At 48.0% G+C, this 7,425-nt stretch overlaps 1 protein-coding gene across 1 annotated transcript in view; it reads left to right on the top strand.

Annotated features, from left to right (window-relative positions):
* Positions 1 to 628: 628 nt before the first annotated feature.
* Positions 629 to 7,425, top strand: part of LOC131665179 (uncharacterized) — a 34,643-nt gene continuing 27,846 nt past the window's right edge. The window contains exon 1 of the mRNA XM_058936897.1: positions 629 to 1,017. The gene's annotated coding sequence lies outside the window, so the exon portion shown is untranslated. The remainder of the gene's footprint in view (positions 1,018 to 7,425) is intronic.

Genomic DNA, 7,425 nt, shown 5'->3' with positions numbered 1-7,425 from the left:
GAGACACGTCGAATTTGCCGAGTGGTGCGGACCCTTGTCGTCCGCGAGCACTGCTGCGCAACGTTTCTAACGCAGTCCCTGCGATTGTTCGCGACGGCCGCTTGCGCGCTCCGGAATGTAACTAGCGTGCTGGCACACCGCGGGCCAAATTTAAATTAGTGTCACTCGCAAAAATTCCTGGCCGCTTTCGCGCGTGATTCTCGAATTTTCGAAAAGGAAGGTAAAAATTTCGGGTAAAACGGCGAGGTTGAACGACCGTGCAGAGTGCACGCACGCGTATACGCACAGAACGACGTATACGGCGAGCTCAAAAATTCTGCGTGCGTGAAGCAGCGTCGGCAGTAGCAGCAGCAGCAGCAGCAGCAGCAGTAGCCTCGCGCGCGAGCGAGCACAGCCGGAGGAGCACACACGAGTCGGCGCGGCATCGGGAAGAGAACCAAGTGCGGACGAAGGGTCAGCGTCGGCTAGGTACATGCAACACACACACGCGCGCGCGATCGGAATCGACCAATGACTCCGCGCGCCACGGGACGGTCGGCTGGTCGGGCGCTGCGCCGGTGGACGGAGGCAGGCAGCCGAGCGGGCTCCTTCGCTCGAGCGAGCGAGTCAGTCGGTGGCGAGACGCCGCGGGATACGGACGCCCGAGTGTACGGACGAGTCGCGCGCGTGCGCAAACCGATCGAGTCCCGAAATCGTGGCCACAGCTGCACGAGTGTCGCGTAGTGGCGTGGTTCAGTTGTCCGCGGTCGCTGGAAGCGATCGCGATCGCTGGCCAATTCTCGGACTGGCCGCCGGGGCAAGTGTAACGGGCGGAGCAGCAGCGGCTTTCGGAGGAGTGCACGCGCAGGGCAGGAGGGGAAAAACTGGTTCCCTTTCCTGCAGAGCCGAGGGGGACAGAAGAGCGCCACACGGGAAGATGAGCTGGCCGCTCAAGGTCGCCCACGGACAGCGAGCACGCTGAATGGACAGTGGATCGACGTCGGCCGCAAAGCCGCCCAAGCTGCTCAGGAGTCGCGCGTAAGTTACCGCCGCTCTTTGCCAACCTTGATCGTTGACCCTTTCTCAGCGCCGCAGCCGCGCGCGCAGCCAGACAAGGACGCTCGCTCTCTCTTTCTCTTTCTCTCTCTCTTTGTGCGGAACGCCGACGACCTCACGTACCTCCTCGAAACACGTGCTCGGACGCACTGAGCCTCCCAGACGGACTCGACGGACGACGTATTTGCCGTAACGGTTATTGCCGATTCGAGTACAGAAGACGCGAGTTTCCGGGAAGTGGCGGCTTTTACGCGAATCGGACCGAGCCGTGCATCGCGACTATCGAGTACTTCAACTTTTTCATAATTTTTTCTCTCTCCTTTGCGACCCACGCAGGCCGGAAAGAGGGACGAGAATAGCTCACCTAAGGGACCCCCCTCTCCGTTTGAATGCCAAATGCCGACACTGTTGTGCGCGCGCTACGCTGTTGACTCTGCATTTTTAATAGGAAAAGCCGCTTGATGTAGTCTCTCGTTGCGTGTCCGCGGCTTGATATTTTTACGGCACGACGCGTTTTAGTACGAAAAATCGTCCGCCCCGTGATACGTATACACGCATATCAATGGCCCGGGATATTTTGTTGGAGCTTCTTCTTTTTTCTCCGTTCTGTGTGCGTTTTATCCCCTATGAAATCTGTGCGTACCCGTAATATAGGTTAAAGATAAAGCTTTAAAAAAATTGTGGAACCCTTTGAAGTTAGCGCGAAGGCTGCAACAGCCGCTGAAAATTTGGTTAGAAAACTTCGGGGACGCTGTTTGCCCGAATAATTAGCGGCTTTGAAAGCACTAACGGCATATTCATCTCTCGATAATAATTGTTTGCTCTGAAAACTGCAGTTTATAACGAGCTCGACTCCCCCTCGAGAAGTTTGGCTTCTCTCCCTTTTGTTTTTTTTCTTCCCGCGCCGACTTTCCGTGAGCTCAGTTCGGGTATCCCCGATAAACCAGCTGGCAAAACTCTTAGCCGCCGAGAGTCGCTCGCGAACAAAAGACGCGAGCCCGGCGCGGTTTATCGCGCGAAACGCTCGCCGAGTTTTGCCACGGCACACCGGTGTAATGTCAAAAACGCGAATCCCATTATCACGGAGCCCGAGTGTAAAATAACGAAGTGCGGCGCGCGAGAAAACTGGTTAACCCAAACTCGTTACGCTATTGAAACGTGTTCTAGTCAGTTCTCTGTTCGCGCGCCAACTATTTACACGCTGGCCAAACGTACGTTATAAACGTAACTGCAGCAGGCTTCGGCTGAACGGCACCGAACGCGAAGCCAGTTTCGAATCGACGTCTCGGAAACGAGCCTCAAATTATGACTTTCTTCGCGGGAACCTTGAGCTTCAACGATTCGAATTATCGATCCAACAAACAAATAAAGCGACGCGTGTACGTACTTCTCCAATCCTGATGTTAACGACTTTACGTTTGCCTTACCAAAGCTTTTCATCTAATCTTCCTTATTTATGATTAGCTATTGTGAAAAAAAAAACCAGATAGTATTTTTCAAGTGTCAAGACGAATGAGAGCTCATACATGAATGAATGAGATGTATCCTCCCTACACCAACGTAACGACCATTCAGTACATTTATTTCAGTATAGACTCGTCTGATCGATACTTCCTACATAGCCTTTATTGTTTTCTCCACCACACGGACTAGCATTTTTCTTTCTTGCACTTGTTTGTTGTTCGCCGTATTGAATTAGGTAACGAAAGAGGATACGCCATCGCGCAATGTTGAAACTATTTTCTTTTTTTTTATTTGCACAACTAAACAACCAACTGCTGAAAAAAATTAGATAGAATCACACTGCTGATGCAATCGATGAGTATGAATCGTTGGAAAAGGAAATTCATTGAATTTTATTTGTATGCGGTTATTACAGGAAGTCTAATCAAGTCTTTATTAATAATTCTAACCGGTAAAATGATGAGATAGATGTTGGATTGCGACATGTTTTCCCTGGAATCGTTTGCAATAATATTTATCTGTAGATACGTATCGATATTATTCCGATAGATATATTTTAAAAGCGACAACTTTCTGAACGAAAAAAAAAGCCGTTTCGAAGTAGGCGGTGCTAGACACTGACGCTTAATGATAATTTGTTGGCGTATGATTGAACGTCTGGTCAATAATTGCAGCCAGCGTTTTCAGTAGCTCTCAATAACGCGGCCAAAGTAGGCGATGCAAACTCGCCGTTGGCTCTCGCGTCAATAAAAGGAGGGAAGCATGCCTGCAAAATTAGTCCGATATGTATTTATTTGCGTCATCGAAGCCAGCAATGTGCTGGAAGCTCGTGCGCGTCTAAGGATGAGCAGCCAAAGGCTCTTACGTAAGGCGAAAAGATGTCTAGGAAGAAAATAACATTAAGTTTAATTGCGTTTGTTTACCGTCGATAAAGCACGACACCGATTTCGCGCGTCCGGCTTCGAGAGAGAGAGAGAGGGAGAAAAGGAGTCACTTAGCGAACGCGAGTTCTTTGACGTAACGCAAGAGAAATGCCGAATGCGCTGTTACACCCCACCGCGCGTCTCGTTTTGTAACGAATCCACGCCGGTGCCGAATATTTTGAAAACGCGCGGTGCTTTCTATTTTTGATACGCGCGCGCTCGACAGACGGAGAGCTTGCAAGTCGTGCGCGCGTAATAATAGAGTTGGATGTGGAAGTGCCCTCGAAAAAAAAAAAAAAAAAAAATAATAAAAATGAAAAGAAAGAAACTCCTTTCGCCTCGCCGCGGCCAATGCGAACCTTGACTTTATTTTTATTTTAAACGATCCTTGTTATGGTTTTCTCGGTGCGAGAGCGATTTCGTTTTTTACGGCGCTGTTTAAACACCATTGCGGCATTGTTGAATTTCAAGGATCGAGGTATATAACGCCGTGTCGCAACAGTAACGTAGACGCGCTAAATGAAGAAGCGCGGCAGTGCGTAATGGCTTCTCTCTCTCTCTCTTTGCGTGCGGTTTTTATTTTCTTTTCACGGGGGCACGAGCGAACGGGCGTCGTATTGGCGGTCGGTCGATCGACGAATTGGACGGCGACGCGCGGAAAAATGTTCGACTCGGGCGGATCATCCGCTACTTGGCAGTCAGTTGGGGGAGAAGCGGCCGAAACTTTCATTGGTTGCGCAATGCATTTGGAGGCCTCCTCGGCTATTCGCGAACAGTTTTTGTACGCAAAAAGTCAATGGCGAGTCGGAAGGGCCGCCGCCGCAGTGTGACGCCTCTACTGTAATTTCTCGATCTACGGGCTTCCAAAGCTATACTTGTTCGTTGTTGCCCGGCTATTGTTGCTACGATGGGCGTGATTCATCGGAAAGCCGAGTATTTTCACCTTGGCGACGGCTAATGGCAGGCCATTATCAACACCGCAATCAACACATTAAAAGTAAAACCTTCGCGGAAAAAAAAATAGGAGAAAGCAAAAATGACTGGCCGTCTAATCACAAGTTTCAGCAGCCGACTGGTATAATGAGAGAGTCGAAATCAAACAAGCGCAATTAGCGTAAACACGGTCATTTCGTCGCCGCACACATCGAGAGAAAGAGGCTCGGCGAAGCGAAAAATAAAAGAGAGAGAATCGTCGAATCGGCCGGGCGGCCAGCGGCGTCGATAACAATTGAATAGCGCGATATATATTTTTCAAGCGGGTTCAGCGGATTTTTAATTGGCGAGTATCGGGGTCAGCCAAGTAGCGCGCTTCCGATGATACGATACTTATCGCAGCGCAGTGCGACCACTTTAGGCTCGTTAGCTCCGCGTTCACCGTCCACGCCGCCTTCCTCCTCTTTCTGTTGCCAATTCCCTTTGCGATCTTCACACCGGCGACCTATTGCCCTTTTTTTTTCGCTCTTACGCTCGTTCCACGCTTTAATCGAGTTATACGTCGATGCTCGCTCTCCGCGTTTTTTTTTTCCTTTTTTTTGTTTTTTTTTATCTGTCCAACCTGACGCTGACGTTTTCAATTACAACAGCGAGGCATTGCGCGAGAGGCTATTTTCTCGATTTCGCAGACTTATATGCATAAAAATAAGCCATGTCAAATTGATTACGTTCCTTGTTTGGTTGTGGATCGAAGCTTTTCGTTGCCGTACGGAAATTATAGGCAAAGCGGCTATAACGTTGCACGAGAAGTTTTTCATTCCGAGTTTGCAGTTCGTCATAACATTCTGGATACTAAGTGGATAATAATAAGCTCGACGAATAACAAAAAACCCTTCGCGTCGCGAGCATAAACGACAAAAAAAAATTTGCTTTATCGAAGCAAACTTTTTCCCGGTAAACTAAGAGCAAAAAAGCTTTATCGCGCACAAAGGGCTGAAATGCGGCGGAGGGGAACGACAATAATAATAAAAAAAAAGATTAATAAATTCGTTTTTTGCATGATAAATCGTTGGTTGTCCGCACGCACACGGGCAAACTGCAGCGACGAAATAATTTCCCCGGCATTCCCGATAAAAAGGGGACGAGAAAAAGCAATCTGCGCGCCCGCGCGCGGCGAGCGAAATGACGTCCAAACGCGGACCCGCGACTAAGTGAAAAATAGATGGAATGCGTATCTCTCGACGCATCGCGAAGCGAGTGGGAGTGGCGCGCTTACGATCGGGACCCGCGTGCTGATTGAAGAATTTGGTCAATTGGGCATTCTTCCGCTGGCGATTCGCGCGTTTGCAAAGGAGATCTGGCGGTTCGTGGAAATCGCGCGGCCGATAAGCGATCGTTTGACAAATTCGAACGATATTAAAGTCGCCATGCCAATTAGTCAATGCGGCGTGATGTGCATCGATGCTCTCTTTTTATTTATTTATTTTTTTTCTTTTACGTTTTTTCCTCTTTTTTTTCGCCGCGAGTTTTATCGCTCGCGTGCATCGTACTTTATCGATCAAAGAAATACGTTATTACGATGAATCGCAGTGTTCGAATCGCAGGACTTTGCTATCTCGAGTGTATTTATTAGCCTAATCGACAGTTAATGTTTATCTTTGCGTTTTTAAGTAGACCGATAATATTTACGATGATTGATAAGCGGAATGATGTTGCGCGCCTCGTTTGCAAAGCCCACATGTGAAAAGTGAAAATTGGCCGTAAGCGTGCGGCTGAAAATTTCTCTTTTCCCCCTAAAAGTGAAAAAAAGCAAACAAGCAAACAAGCGGACGATGAAATTTTCACTCGTTCCCGCATGGATAGATGATAAAGCGAGGCAATTTCAAACGATGACATAGTCCGAAAGGCAGCGCGCTAATCTGACGTAAATGGCAAAATCATCCGTGAAAGAAAAAAAAAAGAAAAAAAAAAGAAAAAAAAAAGAAAAAAAAAAAGAAAAAAAAAAAGAAAAAACCGAGTTCCACTCGGAAATGCCGGTTTCGGTCATTCGTATTATCCCAGAGGGATGCGCATCAGGGCCACTCGCGCGTCGGCTATTCAAATGAGACGGAGAGCCGCAGCCGACGCTAATTCGTCGCCTTTTTTTTTCTCTCCTCTTCATTTCCACGATAGAGAGCGGAAGGGTGACGAGGCGAATCTAAAAGCCAACGATTGCGCAACGCTCGTGACGACGCTGTCGCGATCAGATGATCGGCCGTGCAGCGTATTTACGTGCATTTCCTATCGCAATTATCCAGCGCTGAAACTTGGCGTCGTGGGTTTGTCGTTGTAATTGAGATCGAGCCGGCAACGGATGCTTATTTTCATTTTCTTCGCTATTAACCCGCTGATACGGCGGAGGGGGGCACGTACGAGGAAGTTAATATTAAGTCATGATTAAAACATACCATCATTATGTTCTGGTTTTTTTTTTATCCGGCAATTGCTCCAATTATGATTTTCAACGCGAAGCTTATACTTTCAGTCTCGTAAGCTTTCGCGCACGCCTAACTTTGCTAAAGTAAATAAAATCGCTCGTAAATTTACCGAACAAAAACTATATATATAGAGATAAATTTTAAAACGCCAACAACTTTACGATCTCACAGGCTATAAATAAACATGCACGAGCGCGAGAAATTTCGTCGAAAGAGGAAAAAAAAAGCATTTTTCGCGACTAGACGACGATGAAGAGGCCGTTAACTCTCTCTCTCTCTCTCTCTGCGCAGTCAATTTTTACGTAAATATTACATGGGAAGCTAATATAAAGAGGCGGCGCGATGCCGCACTTTGAAACTTTTTGCCGCGAAGTCTGCCCTTCCCCTCCCGCCAAGTTTTAATTTTCCGAAACGAGCACTCGCCTATACGTGCACAGTGAAAGTCGACAACTTTTGCGAGCAAAATCTTTCAATTTTTGCCGCAGCGAAATTACACACGTCGGCGCGGTCTGTAAAAGCGGCCAGCGGCGAAGCCATCAAAAATAGACTGTTCGCTGCGCGCGCGCGATCTAATTAGCGCCGGAAAGAAAGGG

The sequence above is a fragment of the Phymastichus coffea genome, unplaced genomic scaffold (assembly GCF_024137745.1).
Source record: "Phymastichus coffea isolate CEN01 unplaced genomic scaffold, Cenicafe_Pcof_1.1 PCOF00003, whole genome shotgun sequence".
Taxonomy (NCBI): domain Eukaryota; kingdom Metazoa; phylum Arthropoda; class Insecta; order Hymenoptera; family Eulophidae; genus Phymastichus; species Phymastichus coffea.
The sequence above is the reverse complement of the archived record's forward strand: the minus strand, read 5'-3'. Positions and strand labels throughout refer to the sequence as shown.